Source organism: Meleagris gallopavo, chromosome 14 (assembly GCF_000146605.3).
Source record: "Meleagris gallopavo isolate NT-WF06-2002-E0010 breed Aviagen turkey brand Nicholas breeding stock chromosome 14, Turkey_5.1, whole genome shotgun sequence".
NCBI lineage: Eukaryota > Metazoa > Chordata > Aves > Galliformes > Phasianidae > Meleagris > Meleagris gallopavo.
The window spans coordinates 16457564-16473815 of record NC_015024.2 but is presented as its reverse complement, the minus strand read 5'-3'; positions in this window follow the sequence as shown (position 1 = coordinate 16473815).

Below are 16252 nucleotides of genomic sequence, written 5' to 3'. Positions count from 1 at the left end.
AAATTGGTCTTTTGAATTTCCAAATTATGCGAGGCGAAGCACATTCAATTTAACCTATACGTGGGGGATATATTTGCCATCTTCATAGCACTCTATGACAGCAGGTAATAAACTACAAGGCAAGAGAAAAAATGTAATGTTGGCTGTTGGTGCCCTCCAGGGGCTGTGCAGAGTATAGCTTTCAGTCAAAACCCATTTTTCTTCTATTTTAGCACATACAATAAATTTCACATCTTATGGCCCTGCTATAAGAGCATGGGTGCTACTATTCACGTTACCCTCAGAGGAAAAACTCTATCTGTGGTCCCACTGACACTGGGGTGTTTAATCAAATAGGAGCAATGCAAAGGACATATGCATTTGTATCTGAGTACTCCAATTTCCTTTCAATTCCTGAGAAAATAAGGCTTATATACAATCATGTTGTGCATTGGTCTGCTCCCTTCCATTAACCTGGAATTCTTTGCCTGGATTCCAGTGAGCAAAGGAAAAAATTAAACGTCATGAATATACTGCTGCTTGAACTCATGAAAATAGGCATTGAGAAATGAAAGCAAATGAAATTCGTGTCCTGAGAACTGGGAGACTCAGTCCCTATACTCACTGCAGAATGAGCCTTAAGGTGCAAAGCCCAAAGGAAACTCAAACTCGTAGCTTCTCTACCTGGCATGAGTTACTACTCGAGCCCATTTTGGGCTGCAGCTTTACAAGGATTCCTTTACTTTCCAGCCTCATTTGGAATAGCACATTTTTGAGGGGTAGTTACTTTCTCCAGAATTAGAACTCAAACTTTAAGTATGCTAGAGGTAACCATGCCATATTAAAATCACATCCCTTTTCCACCCTCACAGCATTATTACCTAATGAAATCTTAGCTGTGGACTGCTCCCCTTTCACTAAAGTTGGTATTGAACTTCGTGTCAGGGACTTTGTGTACTTGTTAAGAGTTTTCAGCCCACTGTGTCTGAACATTTAAACTTGAAAGGAAAGATTTTAAGGACTAGGAGAACTCAAAGACTTTGATATAATTAATATCAGATAATTGTTCCTAGTCTTTCTCCTACCAATTTCAAGTGGAAATAAGTCTGCAGAACTAGTGAAGATCATCTTGGTGCAATTACAATCTATGATGAACGATCCAGCTTCAGCAGCTCTCCTCAAGATACGGCACAATGATTTTAAACAGGAAACCTGTAGCAGCAATGACATAACATCAATTCCCAGTATTTAACATGCCTACAAGCTAGAACATGCATTCTTGGTTTGCTGCTACATTTGACCACATAGTTCATGGATGAAAAATTACTTCAGAAATCAGAACGGCAGGTAATTAGCAACACATTCATGTCTTCCATTACTTTGTTTTGTTCTCCTTGAATCATTTCCCATCCAATGCTTTCTCGCTGTTTTCTAAGTTGATTTGTAGATACTTCCAAACTCAAAAGCAGCTTTGCTTCTGGCAATGCTACTGCACTGTTTATGCAACAAGGGACGTTTGAGTTGAGCACAGTCATACACAACTAAAATCACAATAATAAGCAGTTAAAAACCTAAACAGGTTTTCTGAACTACACACCAGTCCAACCTCAGTGGAAATAGAGCTCTATACTGTCATATATCAATTATTATGAGATAAGCACCAGCTAACACCTAAAACAATGCACCAAAGCATTTGGATTTTGGCCCGTGAGGGTCCTGAGACACTGCTAGGGCTGCACACCCTTATTTCTGTGAAGGCAATAAGAAGGGAAGTTTTACTCCACTGAGCCTGCATCATCCGAGTCATTTCCACTTATCCCTAGCTAAGATTAACACAGAGGTTCTTGAAGAACGATCTCTAACATGTTTCACTGCCTTTCACTTGCTGAAATACAAGAAGTATGCGTGCACGAGTATCTTCATCATCTGCAAATCGACGTGAGACAGTTCAGCAGCCTTTCCAGTGCTGCCCCTGGTGAGAAGCGCACCCTCAGCACAGCGCCTGCAGGTGGCATCGTTTTCCTGCATATTTCCAATCCATGCCCTCCAGTCATACTCCGAGGGGGTGTGGAACAAGAAGCAAACTTTCTGAACAAAAAGATGTTTCAAGCACTACGTACTGATTTCTGATTTATCTTATTCAAAGCCATCAATTTAAACAACTGCTTTATTTTCCCCAGGCTGAGCTGGGTGTGGTTTAGAAAATATTAGCAAGATAACATTAATGCTGTAGAGCACAAAGTGAATTAGAGCAGATTGACAACAAAATCCACAACACGGAGCTCTGAACTGCAGAATATGAAGGCTCATGAAAGGACAATTCACATTCATCATCATAGTAGCAAATATCTTCGAACGACACAGTTATTCCAAACTTTGGAATTCAAGTGCAGCTGGTGTTTCTACGTAGATGGTATTTCATTACAAAGTTTTTTTGCAGAATGACTGATCTTTTCTTCAGAGAAGATATTTTATATCTACTGCCAGTTAATCACACAGTGCTGGTGTAGTCTCTCATTATCCCCTACCTCCAGGTGGAAGAAATTGAAAAATCAGTATTTCAGGAGGCTTAAGTTGCGTGCATTTAACTTGAAACACCTTTTAAAATGTTGTATCCACTTTCAAGAAAGCAGCGTTTGTATTTTTCCTTTCTTCGGCCACCTGAGAAAAGTTAACCCAGCACACAGCCAGGTCTCTAACATCAGCATGCTGACAGCATTAAGGACTTTTACACGCTAAGCTTTTCAACTTGTGATTAGTTTTAGTCAGATTCCCACACGCTGTGGCACGTGGCAAAGAAAAAAAATACTTTTTTTTTTTTTCTCTCCAGGTAAGGTGCTCAGACCATGCAGCTGCAGGGCCACGTCAGCCAGCACAGCCAGCAGGGATGGCAGATGGGGCAGTGCAGAGGAAGGAATGCCTTCAACTCCACAGTACTTTACCAGCTCATAGCCACTATCAGATGTAGGATCTCAGAGTATTTACATTGAAAGTACCAGGACACTGATTGCGGTAGGAAAATACACACAGATATGTTTATGCTCGGCTCTGCTGCCAAACTGCCTAAAAATGGGAAAGAACATTTGAGGCCTAGCAACTAAAATTAATGGCTCCATAGCAAGGCTGCAATACCTTGGCCAGAGAACTGAGTGATTCAAAGCATGTGACAGTATTTCAGTAATCATAACTTCTTTTGAAAGTAAAGCTACAGCTAATCAGGGTGGTCTTGTTTCCCTTAAATACATTAAGAAGTTATGAGTTCAAGCGCTCGTTACATCAACACAGCACTTCTTAAGCACTGACAGCAGTGGATAACGTTGAAGGGCTTTCAAGATGCTGATGCTCTCGGTCCTGTGGTCTTTTCCTTAATGGCTCAATTACTTCATTCAACAGCTAGAAACACGAAGCTTCTAGTTTTTCTGCTCAAGGCTTCCTGCTGCCCTTCACTGGCACAGAGTCTTGCTGAGCTCGGAAAGGAAATCAGACGACCCATATGTATCAGCATATTTTCTCCCGAGTTCAAATTTAAAGCAGACAATGTACACTAGAATACTAATTTAGATTAGGTATTTCAGAGCAGCATAGTAGTTTCCTAAAGTTTTCCTCCTCTTGCTTCTCGCTTCGTTAATCAACTCAGCCCTGCCAAAGTACACTGTAGGAAGGTGTCTGCAGCTGCTGTGGTCTGGGCATAATCATACCTCTGAGATGAATATTTACAATCCTGTCTCTTCTTTTAACAAAAAGGCAAGCAAGCAGCTGCCTGGCAGTGCACAATGCTGCAGCTAACTCCTCCAGCACAAGGACAGTTCTTGTACTAAAAAGAGAGTGAAGCAAAGGGAAGAGCAGCACATAAATTGCGACAAGTGCAAGGAAAGCAGCAGCCCTTGAAGAGTGCATTCAGTGAGAAGCCTGGAGAAAAAGCCATTGCTTACCAGGCAGCCAGCCCAGGTTTAAAGTGGAAGGGGGGGGATCCGCATACACCTCAGTAAACATGGCAATGTGGGGAACACAGCAGAACCCCGCTCTCCTCCAATCTTTATCAGTCTCTCCATAACCTCTTACTGTGAGGTACCACCACCAAGCAGCAGGATCCTGCTGTGGGGACACCACACGCATCTCTCCTCCCTGCTCCACACCAGGGGCTGTATGACAGACATTTGCCACCATTGAGCCAAGGGGAAGAAATAACAGAGTAACAGCTGCAATGCCAAGAAACTCCTGACATCTGCAGTATTTGAGCAGAGTAACAGTTTTCATCACTCTGTTCTTACATAGGACACAGCAAGTTTAAACACATGCCAGAGATCTCCCAAACTTCATGCTCCTCCAGAACCCCAGCACATGCCCTTTGCTAGCTGCCTCCCCTGCATGCAAGGCACACCTGAGTTCTCTGATCACCTTGATGGTCTCAGCCTCACTGATTAGGCTAGAAGTAGTAACAACTGTCTCGTTAGCAGCAGAGCACAGCTAACAAGAAAAACCTCATGGTATTTCAATTTCAAAAGGTTTCTTGGTATTTTATTTCTGATTTACACTTCCCACCTTTATGGTGATTTTAGCCACAAGAAATTGTAGCAGAGACTTTGTTGTTTATAATGCTCTTGGTTTCTGCTACAGCAGCAGCAAGGTAGCAGTTCCACACTATATCTTTAAGTGACAGAATACTTTAAGTGTTCACACTAAGGCACGCAAAAATTACTAAATGCATCCAAATGCTTTGTCAGATCTGGACAGACGTGTCTAATTTTAATACACTTGCACACTCTGATCTTTGCATGCCACAACTCTTGTTTCTCAGCTGAGAGCAGAGTGTTGGAAGCAGCTCTTGCACTGCTTATCTTTGCAATGATCAAATCCGTTAAGTACCAGCAGGGCCATGCACATACTGAAGGATATACCCTCTGTACATTTCCAGATGCAGTTCTTCACATTCCCTTCAAATATGATACAAAGAGAATTAACAAGAGTTCTGCATGTCATTCCAAGAAAGATACATTTGTTGGACAGTGACCTTTCATCAGCCTTAGAAAATTTTTGCCAAGCTTAATCAGCTCAGGACTGACAGGATGTAACAATAAATAAATGCTCTTAAGCTGTATAAGAACTCCAACAGCAGAGACCAAGCTTATCCCTCGCTGGGTGCTTCAGTAGGCACTGTGCCCATACATGTGGTCTTACAGCCTGACCCATTACAGCTTGCATACTCTCAACAAGCCCTGCAGTGGAAGGAAGGAGCCATTTTGCAGCATTAAGGATTAAATTATTTTAAATATATCCCTCTCGCTTTCTGGATCAGTCGTTTCCATTTACATCACCACCCACCTGGGCAGAAAACTGGTAATTATGCTTTTACACAGATTAGATATTCAACATTTACTGATGATGTTTAGTGCTCAGACTCAGACACACCAGTTTTGAGCAGAAAATTATTCCTATTTTCCCCAGAGAAAAGCATTTGTGTTCATTGAACAGAATAAGTATTTTCCCCTACAAAAACTGCACTGGCTGAAGACCAAGAGCAGCCAGATTTCAAGCCTGTTCCAAAAACTTCCCCTTTAAATGCCTCTAAAAGAAAAGAAAGAGTTCCTATTGGAATTACTGCTAGAGCTTAAAGACCTTCAGATATCAAGCCCTAGAATTATTCAGTTCTTCTGCACTGTAAGAGCAGTTTCAGAGCATTTGTAGAGGTGGGTTTTTAAACATTAATTAGTAAGCTTCTCTCTCACTCCCAGGTCTGTGAGAACACATTCTGTACAAGTGGAATCAAAGCTAGGCTTGCAGAGGAATTAACACTTGAAGTCTTTGAGGATTTTATTCTTTTTCCTCTCAACACAAAGACGCTGCTAATTCTCACACTAGCATCAACACACCATCCCAAGGCAGCCCTACTCACAGTGCACACAAAAGCCTCGTACTCACCCATTCAGAGGATAGAGGCGAGACTAGCATCAAGAAACAAACCAGATCCTGCCACGCAAGAGACAAAAGCAAAAATCAAATTTCTACAGCCCTCTAACAGGGCACAGAAACTGTGCCACAACTCAGGCTGACGCTGCCCGGCTGCAGGCAGCCCTATGTGGACGCCAGCCCTCTTCACACTCATCACCTCCAGCTGCAGGAGGACCAGCACCTGCTGCACGTTATACCAGCCCAACCCCACCTGCTTGACACAGCTGTGCTGTGCTGCAGGCTGTGGGCTCCAAGGGCATGTCCCCAGCATCAGATGGGCTTGCTGCTGGTTATTCACCACGTCTCTTTTGGGGGATAATCTCAGGGACACTCCTGTGCACCCCTGGAGCTTTGTGCAGAGGTAACACCAGATACACAACATCAGGATTTGTCTCCTTGGAAGCCTTAGGGCAGCTCAGCTCGCTACTTTTAGACCTTTTTATTCTATGAAAAAAATGTTCTAAGTTCAAAAACTCAGAAGAAATTGCTTAAATATTTGGATTCCTATCAGGTTAAAGTGTTCAGGATTTTGAACACCTTAACTTCTTCCTTTGTGCCAGCACATGTATGTAGCACATGAACAACAAACAATTTAACAAGCCCACCACTTGCAAAGACTAACCTACAGATTTGAATGAGTATTCACTTAAGTTTGGTAAACACACTGAGACCAGGTGAACAGCACTGATGTAATTTAAACGATGCTGTAAAATACTCAGCTGTGACTTCAATCCAGCAGCACAACTCAAGGCTCGCTGTTATGCCTGAAGCAGAACCTCCATATTCCTGTTCTGTGTTGTGCTATAGCAGCTTCCCACTCTTGCAGCTCTCACCCAGCATTCCCATTTTCAATTGCCTAAAGAGAAACCACCTACAAGGCAGGCTGATAGATTATTCCTAAGAATTAGGCTGGAATCTTGGCATTCTCTGTTTGACATACAGAGCAGAAGGCATTTCATGAACACTACCTACTCCCATTCTTAAAAAACTTCAAGCTCTTCCAGGTTTCCTTCAGTAAATTGGAGACTATTGTGCACGTGGAAAAAATAAGATAAGAATCTGCTAAAATCAAACATTTCAGTGCTGTTAGTTTGGAACAAAAATGTATAAAGTGTATAACGTAATTCACATCAGATGGAAACTGTGCTGAATTTTTTTAAAAATAAAAGTTGAATGGAGTCCTTCCCTTACTGTTACATTTCCCCATATGCTTTTCAGTCATCTACAGACAATGCTTCCTTTGTGAGAAACACTGATACAGCATAGTAATACAGCATACAGAATTAGTTATTAAAGTTATTTCATTTACAGATATTATGTTCACCTCTACCAGCGTGAGCAGGGTCAGCTCTTATTTCAAAAGTCATACTGAATGGCCTACCAAGGAAGTCATATTTCTTTCCAAGAATGAAACAGTTAAGCAGCCAAGATTTGTTCCTGTGTGGGAATCTCTTCCTTAGGAAATAACGAACAGTACAAATGGGTTTTACATGGGTGCCCATCTGCTGACTTACGTCTCAGCGAAGGTCCTGAGTGGTACCTGAAGTGCTCTTTCTTCCTCAAGTTATGGAACGAGGAGGAATTCAGAATTTGAAAGTAGTCCAGTGAAATAACCCAACCATGTTTGCTAATGAACCACTTTACTGCTTTCAGCAAGGGAATGCTGTAAGATTCCTTAATCTACCTGCAAATTGATGATGATTTCAACAAGGTATGTGCATGAATTGTACTCCCTGACAGCAGCCACCCATGCATGACTGATCAGCATCCTACCTTGGGTGTGTCAGAAATGCAATGATATGACAAATTCTCTTTGTCATACTTCAGTTTTAGCTGGCTGTAAACACAAAGCAGGTGTAAAGTGGAAGAATAAAAAATGCCAGCCGTCATGGCAGATATTGGAGAAGAGGACTGTGAACAAAGGGCTAACAGAAAGGATCCCTAGGGCCTGGCGTTCTGCAAATAGGACTGTCTGTAAGCCCTTCCGTTCTCCAGCAGACAGTCAATCACAGGATAATTCACTCCAACTGTATCACATTAAACCGTTAGTTGGGTTACACCTAGAGCTATGTTTCATCAGTCTTCAACAAGTTACAAGAAATCTGACCAGAGTAAACTTTTCCTCACCCACAGCTCCACAAAGGCACATTAGCTGGTCTCAGAAGGATGATCTATCTGTATTACTGCACAAACGACAGCCAGACTCAAAAGATTCTTCACGTCTTCCGAGTTTTATGTGGTTCTTGTTTACATATGTATGTCCCACCTGGTACCAAAGAAGGATATGTGTGTTTGAAATATGCTTTTTGCCTTCATTTTTAGGCTCCTGATTAGCTCTGAAAATACCACCTGTAGAGATGACAATCAAAATCAGAGGACTGTTTTAGGACATGTACCACTGATGCCATCTACATAGAGTGGTAAGACCAAGAAGGCACATTCTCCCCACTCAAGGCAGCAATCAAAACTGAAGATTTCTGACTGACTTTCAAAGTAGCAAAGAAATGATGTCCCCAGGCTTCTGATCCCTGGTGAAGGACATTAAGATCAGCAATTGCTTCAGTACTTTTAAGAAATGGCTTAGGCCACAGCTTAGAAAAACAGGAGACTACTTTTGATGTAATCATCACTGGTGAACTTCTGCTTGCTCATTTGTGCTCCAAGGTAGTATTATGTCACGGTCAATTTGGATGCACTGAAACATTAGAGTTAACTGACTGTAATCCCATCTTCCCAACATTTACTGTAAGCTATCTCAACTAATGCAGCAGAATTGCACAGAGGAACAAAATTTCCTACGTGCATGCTTTGCAAATAATGACTTTAGTTTGCATCCAGCTGTGCAAAAGCTGCACTGAAGTACAATAGTAGGACACCTCAGGTGTGAGCAGTGGTGTAAGATGCAACCTTCTCAAAAGTCAGGGCGACAGATCTTGCCCTCCTTCACTCAAGCAAGGCCTCAAACACACTCATCTAGTGTGTCAAGACTTGAAGCTTAACATCCTGTTCAATATCTCTTTTTCAGAAATCACACAGCGAAATCATTTCTAAAAGCCACTACAGGCAGCGCACATGAAATTCAAGTAAAAGTGCAGGGCCCTTGCTTTTTCTGAGATGAAAATTGAAAAGATTATAGTTTTCTTAGGCAAACTATTATTTGGGGCAGTGCTGTTTTATTGTATAGCAGCCAATAATCACTGATTTACCTTCGATCTCACTAATAAAGCCAAAAAATGTTGCTGTGCTACCTTCTGCTGTTACCTCTTCAGTCAGCTTTGTAACTTCCAGTGCCCACTGATTTAGTAGAATCCAAGCACTGTAACTGCCTCTCTTGCTTGGCACAGTCCTGAACTGAAGTCCACTCAGGCTATAGGAGCCCTCACTCCAACAGTTTGGGAAAATACAGTCTGAAACCTACCAAAGTTAATAACAAAATATTCACTCACTACACTCGATCCTGAGTTAAGATTTTCTTTCTCATGCCTGATCCATGACCTGTGCTCTCTATGAGAGCTTATCTGCAGCTACATCTTTCCCATTTTTGCTTTCAAGCCTTTATACAGAATGTTTTCAAATACAGACCACATGTGTTTTAATATACTGAACTTAAATTTCATTTTACAGAACCCAAGCAACTATACTTAGTAATTTCTTTTCCCTTAGATCTACTCATTTGTTTTTTGTTTTTTTTTCTTTTTTTTTAATACCTAGTACTTACTGTACTTAATTTTCTGATGTGGCCTCACTTCAAGTTTTGACATTTTGCTGAAAAGCTTCAACAGCAATTAGTCAAAACACGATGAGATTTTGATTTTCAGCTTAATCCATACCAGAGCATAGACCAAAGCAGTTTTCTTCTAGTGAATACAGACTTTCTAATTACACCGACTAATCACAGGAATTGTAAGAGTGTTAGAGGTGGAGCAGGACCTCTCTGGGTGCATGGCCCAGCCTAATGAGCAGGATTCAATGCTCACTGAAGCTAACTGGCAGCTTCCACACCAGCAGCTGTGCAAGAAAGCACATGGGAAGTAGGCTCCCCTCCCTCCCTTGGGAAACCTTGGCTCCATTTCACAGTTCTCATTGAGCCCCCCCTGCATTTAGACTTCTCTCTTTCCTTTAGAATCAGCTTTGATGATCTCCCAACACTTTCTGGTTTAACCTTTTGCTACTTTTAAGAAATATGCTGACTGTAACCAATTGAATTAACTTACCAGTGCTGAGCACAATGTCTCCGGTGGTTATGGCACAGACTGGATGACCAGAAACTGAGACTGATGCTATAAGGCTTCGTCTCCAATCCCATTGCTAAAGGAGGATATTTAACTCTATCCCTTAACTGGTGCTGACTTAACTCTGAATCCTGAGCGTGTCCATGTGGAAACTAATGGGCCTCTAGACTTTAAAATCCATGCAGCTGCCATCTCACTTCTAAACACAGAAAACACTGTTTTCTGTAACACTGTTCATTTTCTCCCATTTTGGGAATGTTGCATCTGTAGTGGAGATGCACAAATACTGAAGACCCCAATTCAGATATTCATACAAAACTTAAAGCCAGACAGATTTCCAGGAACCACATCAGAAACCATGGCACAACCCAGCATGTTCCTCGTGCTGGGGGAAGACCCGCAGGAGATTGCAGCCTGCTCTGCCAGCACTGTTTCAGCCAGGGACAGAGCGATTCCAACTACCCTGACAAGACAGTTTTCCAGATGGCGAGTGCTATCAGCCCAGCAGCAGGAGAGGTACCCAGGCCAACATGCAATACATGGCCACACAAGCTGTAACAGCAGTGAGACAACACAGTGTGAGCCAACGAGCTTGTGCCCTTAGCTAAAAATGATACAAATCGACAGCCACACCATAAAATTACAGAACTTCTCTCTCCTCTGTATTTACACATGAAGGATAACTACCTTTAAAAACAGGCCTGATGCAGATTGCGTCCCCCAGGCTGCAGCAAAGTTGCCCATGTCAGCATTGCCTCTAAAGCATCCCTGAAAATCCGTAAATGATGGAGAGTGACGTGTGACAAAATTCCTGTTGAAGTTTGTGTTCATTTCCAATCTAAAAAGATTGAAGGTAGGAAAATACAGAATTCTGGCTCTGTAACATAATCACCTATCTGAAAACAAGAGCGCATATATAATGCGTAAGGGCTAGCTCAGCTCCCACTGAAGCAAAGGAGAATTATCCCAGCGTGACTATAGCAGGACGTACAGACCATATACTGCAACAGCAAATCTCCTTGAGGGACTCAAAATTTTGGTAGAGAAGCTCACCCTTGAAATGCAATTCCCATTGCCCTTTGTATGAGGGAGAGCACTTTATGCTGGCTCTGATTAGCTGACAGGGAAGAGCTGAATTAAAAGCAATGACAGAATGAAGGATAGACAGTTGTTGCCATAAAATCACTAGGTGATGGTTTCCAAGACCCAGGAATTTATTCTCAGTAGCTGAAACTATCCCAGCATCCTGGGTGCTGCTGGCGCAACACTGTGCAGCCATTAAAAAGCTGAAGAACACAGGCACAACCAAGTGCTGAAGAGACAAACTTTAAAGCACCAACTTCAAGTCGATGTGATACATCAGTACATAAGCATGTCTTTTATCCATAACGCTGACCAAGCAATTCCCTTCATGTCCTTAATATTGCTGTATGGAATCAGCAGCTGCTTGAGATAATTAAGTACTTCAGATTATTTCGTAACTCCTTTTATAAATAAATTAAAATATGCTTTTATGGTATGCTTCACAAAACTGAACTACCCCATAGCTGGTAGGAAAATGGAAAAGGCCATGAAAATGTAGGGGTGGGAAAAAAAAAAAAAAAAGAAAACAGAAAGAAAATACTGTGACATGAAATACCTGTCCTTACTCACTTAAAATAGTTTTTTCCTTTTTCTTGAAACGCCAGAACTTTTCATAAAACACACAGTTGGTAAAACTATCTTAATGCAAAAAAAAAAAAAAAGAAAAATACTTTTCTTCAAAAGGCATGGCAATAAAGAAGATGTGTTCAATAGGTACATTTTTTATTCTTACACAAATTCTAATGCAATCGTTTTGGATTTGGAGGTATCCTGACTACCTCACTTATTTGTTAATGTAAGCATAACAAGTTATCTGATATCACCTAGTGAAGCTATTAGGCTGCAGTTAATAATTTACTGCTCATCTTTATTCTGAACATGAAAATCATTAACTGATTACAGGTTTTCTGTAGACATCTGTGTCAATGACTACTCTTGCCACTCATTACTGCCTCCTTTTTCACTTGTCTGTCAATCAGCTCTACTTGGTGATGCCGAAATAACATCCCACGTTTGTGCTGGTTGTGGAATGCCAGAGCTGCAATGAAAGCACAGAGCAGGAGCCCACACAAGAGGAATGCAGCCTGCCAGGCATGATGCTGCCATGGGGATGCATGGTGTTCACTGGCCTTTTGGTGCTTCTGGAATAGGATAGGAAAAGTGCACAACACAGAACACTGATCCTATGCAGCACAAAGAGACTGCAAGAAGTCAGAAACTGGAACAACTCTCAGGTTCTTTGCATATCTGCTCTCGCGTCTGCAGGTCAATAAGGCAGAAAGGAGGGCTGGATGTATGGAGATTCCAGAGTACTAAACAGGATGCATTTCACATATACTAGGCACAGGGCTACATCCCCCTTTTTGACACCTGGCTCTTACTGACACAAGGGTATTTTGGCAGCTTCACACAGGCAGTGTAGGGCCACGCTTTGCACAGTATAGCTATGGTACCAGTCAGTGATGTGAACCTGAAGTGCTTTGTCCACAAGACCCCATATATAAAGTGCTTCTGCATCTCTGCACAAAAGGTAATGGGTGCTGTTTGGCTGCACGGACTGCCAACCTTCTAAGGTGGGTATTTCCTTGTTGTAATCCTTACCCTGTGTAGTAAATATAGCAGAGATCTTTACAGCAAAGGAACACTGAAATACCTCAAAAGATTTCCTTAAAAAGCTTTCTGGTAGCACATGAAAAACTCTTGTTGACAGAGGACAGAAAGGAAAATATTGATAAAATAACAGTTCCACCCTAAATATTTGGAAGGAAATGGAACAGCAGCAGGTGTCTCCTGGCAAGGTAGATGCTAACATATGAGTCCAGATGAACTTCAAGATTTACAGCAGCTTTACCCGTTTTTCCATCACGCAGCACGAATGGATTACTCATAGTTTCCTGCTATCTGCTAAACCAACAGTTGGTCAAGTCATGGTAAAAAGCCAGGATATTTGGCTGTATTTATTTTCTTACAAGCTGTGTTTTTAGTCTTATAAGAAACCATTCAACAGCTTTATCTCTAGCTTTGAAAAAACCTACTGCCAAATCCCTGTGCTTGGCATGGCTGCGTTAGGAAGGGAGGCAGGAAAAGCCTGTCTAATTTCAGAGCTCTGCTGACAAGATAGCACCAGCACATCCAGCCACAGGACAGGCCTCTCACACTCAGAAGGACGGATCATTTACAAGCAGTACGTACTGCACTATGATGAAGGCATTGGAAATGTACAGTACTTGCATTCTATTCTGAAGTCACAAATGAATACACTAAATAGGACAACTGTAAGTCAGAAAATTGGTCCCTTTTTGTTTGCTTTTAGTATAATGATTCTGATGTTGGTTTTTTTTGTTTGTTCGTTTTATTTTATTTTTGTGGTGGTTTTTGTTTGTTCATTGTTTTTAATTACAAATGAGTGTTACATATTCAGTATTTTTCCTACAACTCTGAAGGCAGATTTTTCCCTTGGTGAGTCTGGTAAAGTATCTTCACTCCAGAAACAGAGACTTTAAGAAAACACATCACAGCTTAGCAAATCAAAAGGTATTTGAATGACTAATTCCCCTTGGTTTCAATGTGTGTGAACGGTCTGAATAATTCTGAGATCTTGGGGTGAAAAATACGTACTGGTTGTACTTGCTTCAGCTCTTATACCTCAGGATAAGGTAGCCCCAAATCTCTGTCATTTTTCCCAAGTACTCTTCCATTCTGCCAAGCAGAGAAACGGTTATTTTTTATGCTGGCTGCCTGCTGATCTCCTCATACAGCTTTGAAATTTTTCCAGTCCACCTCTCTGATTTTAGTGATGAAAAGAGACTGGGAGAATGAGATACATCCACGTAGAATCACATCTGTAGGCAGTTCTCCAGTATTCAATCTTTTGATTTGGCTGCAGAGAAGTAGCTCTTGATTGCATAGAACTTTGAAGTTTAACATTCATTTGAACATGTGCTGCCAGGCAGTGTCATTGCCACGTTCATATCAGACGCTGATCATCCATTGAAAAGAGGTCTGTTTCTATGTTTACTTCCACTTTTGCTCATACAGGGGAAAGAAAAGGGAAATTAACAAATGAAGATGCCAGATGTGACAAATAGCTATAAAGGTAGGACAAGAAAGGGCTCAGATCAATTGCGTCTGCTGATTTGGAATAAGTCTGATATTGTCTTTTCTATTGTAGAGTTACTTAGACTCCGACAGTAAAAAGATTTATTAGGGATCAGAAAACCTGAGTTTCTCATCACTGAGCCTTTACATTCATATGACAGTGTTGTTTCTTGTACACAGTTGCAGGATAGCACCAAAAGGACAACATAAATCCTCTCTGGTACTCTTCAGCCCACGTTCAAAGATGTGAAGTATTTGCTATACAAGATTTATGCACCAAGGTGATTCTCTAACAAATTATGTCAAGACATCTGAAAGTCATCATTTCTGTGCACACACATGCATTTTAAAAGAAAATCTACACGAGGATCAAAAACAAGATTAAACCACATCTGCTTGGGTTTAAACTACATTGTCTGCAGAGTTCAAAGTTGTTTCCCTTCATCTAAAAAAAATGTACCCAGCTGTTTTTTATCTTAAATTCCTACCACTATCAAGGAGCTGTTTTCATTGGCCAACTAATGTTATTTCTAGAAGCTGAGCTAGTTGGGAATGGAGCTAAGTAAGAAAATATGCTTTATTCATCAAAGGTCTACCCTCTGTGACTTGACTTGGCACACTGTGAAAATTAATAGAGAGGTTTCATCAGGTTTTAATGGGAGCTGTGTATCTACTGTATGTCATCATGCCATAAATTAGGTCCTCAATCTTTTTACACAAGTAATTGACTACAACTGACACCGATAAGAAAAACACAAGAAAGAATGAACTGGAAGAGACAGAAATTGTATAATAAACAAATACAGCACAAATTCTATACATGAGAAAGATAAATATTTTGGAAACTGTCATCAATCAGTAAATATTCTGGATAAATGCAGGTGTTGTAGCAGTAGTGCTGTAATAGTGTCAGCTACCACTGACAAATGTACACACCCAGGTACATATGTATGTGTATGTATACATGCATACACACACGTAGGAACTGAGGACCTTGAATGCCCGAGGCTCTTTGTTAAACATAGAGTATAACAAATAATACAACAGGACAGCTTCCAACACATTACAGTGCTTAGTGTTAAAGTGAGAAAGAAATATGAAGTTAAGCTAAAGGCATAAGATGCAACAGCTGCAAACCAAACGATCAGTTTCTCTTTTCTTTATGCCCTCCAAATAGTATGAAAAGGTCTTTTTCACAAACCAGAGACCCAGTGGGAACCAGCTGAAGCCTCTCATGAACCAGGTTATGTCCTAACTCACCCAAATCCTAAGGCCAGTCTGGACTCACAAACTGAGCAGAAAAGAAGCAGTTCTCAGAGTTACCCAGTGCCCTTCCCAACACATACAGGCAGAGAAAGAGGCATGCACTGTGCTTCCAGCCTGGAGCCCTGCAAGAAGCTGCAAACCCCTGCAGAGCTCAAGCAGCCAGGAGTTGTGCAGGCTGGGAACTGAGAGCCCCAATCGTGAATTTTGGGAGCTAAGCACCCTGAAGTTTTCCTCCTTTTGCAGACCTGTCCCTACTCTTTCTGATGGCAGGAATGTAACTCGTTTTTATTATGCAGCAACAGGAAAACTGAACAGTTGGGCTCTCTACAGCTGGTCTACTAACATCACAATCTCTTCAATATGTTCATTATTCAGTTGTCACAGATTCATACATTTGATAGCTCTTGATCTGCAGATCATTCATATCATGACCTAACAGCTGGCATTTCATGCCATAACGCTGTAACCATGTACCCATAATGTACAGAACATATGGAGCTAACATTGCTCACCAACTGAGAAAACAGTATTTGCTCCACAGTGAAATACAATTTTACACCTTTCCAATTTACATTTAACATCATGTGGGATAAACCAATAAATCATTTGGCCTGGAAAGAGGAACAGTACCAGCTAATTTATGC